Raw genomic sequence first — 1,490 nt, 5'->3', positions numbered from 1 at the left:
AGACAGAGCTCTGACAGTTCTCGGCAGCATTTCACGAACGCTCCGGAACTTAATTAATATACAGCGAATTGTGAAGTAGCGCGTGAGGATTTCCTGGCTAGCGAGTCAGTCGAGATCTGATCGAGACTTCAACAGATCCATTGCGAACAGGATCTTACAACTTAAGGACTGAGAGACCAGAGGTTATATTTCTGCTTTACACCCATACCGACTTACTTAAATCGTTCTTACTAAGTTTCATATTGAGTTCAGATCAAGTTACAACTTAGCATATTTCATTCAATATATTAGATGCCGAAGAGAAGCGGCAGGAAACATAAAGAGCGACTACGCAGGTGGATTGCACGCACCGCGGAGCAAGGCGCACCTATCTCCGTCGTGCCCAGCTCTCCTAACCCTACAGAAAGAGGGTACTTTATTCTAAATTCAGGAAATTATTATATTGAGGTTCGCGCGTCACTGAGACCACTTCCACCAAGGCCTGTCACGCCGACCGTACCCGTTATTAAAGAGGAGCCTAAATACACTGAGTTATTACCGAAAGATCAAAAGGTTCCGAATTCGAACTTAGATTTGCATAAAGATTTAACAAGTAGCGAACAAGCCGTAGTCGAAGCGTTAGTAAATGTACTCACCAACGAACAATAAAAGACATTCTCATAATTAAAATCGTGTCAACTCTTACGTATTACACGTCACAACCTACCCTCAATAAATATATTAATTAACTAATAAAATATTCCCAGAGTTACATCCTAAAGCTCCTTTCGAATAACTTCAATATTCCTAAAGTATAACTTCAAGGTATTAATACACAACTTCAAACTTATAAACGACGATTACTTTATTTTTTATCCCATTTACATACACCAATCGAATTCTCTTTACATTATAACTTCATTTTGTCGAGGTTACTATTAATTAAAGCAATATTTTCAACTTATATTAACCCAAGAAAGAGGTTACGTTTTCAATAAATAAATTGTAACATTTTAATCATTTCTCTTTCACTTTATTTAATCACACACACGCATAACTCCCTCTCGGTGCACGGCTCTCTACCAGCCCTGGCTATTGTCGGTGAATGCAGGCAGGCCTAAAACAAAAGAGAGCATAACTCTTTTTGTGTCTGAGCGGTCACAGAAGACGTTACAAAACTCCATCTCTTCCGCATTGGGAGCAAAATTTCTTCGCTGGTTGTCTGCAAAATCGTCTTGTATGCCCCCTTTGTTTGCAGCGCAAGCAGCAATCTGCGGCATTGTATATTGCTGCCGTTATTGCTGTTTGCGGTGATGTGTGTGCGTTTGTGCGCATACTTTTCCTTTGACGCTGGATATCCTCTATTTCTGCTGCTTGGGCTCCTAGTTCTCCCAATGTGTGTATATTTTCCCGCCTAATGTGCAGCTTTAAGTCTGGCGACATGTTTTCGTATGTCTGCTCTATCTGATCTCTTCTTGAAAATCCGCCCGCTCTTCCATGAGCGTCGCCAC

This window comes from Odontomachus brunneus, unplaced genomic scaffold (assembly GCF_010583005.1).
Source record: "Odontomachus brunneus isolate Ranch 3 - 2012 unplaced genomic scaffold, Obru_v1 Obru_scaffold_298, whole genome shotgun sequence".
NCBI classification, from domain to species: Eukaryota; Metazoa; Arthropoda; class Insecta; order Hymenoptera; family Formicidae; genus Odontomachus; species Odontomachus brunneus.
This window is presented reverse-complemented; position numbering follows the sequence as displayed.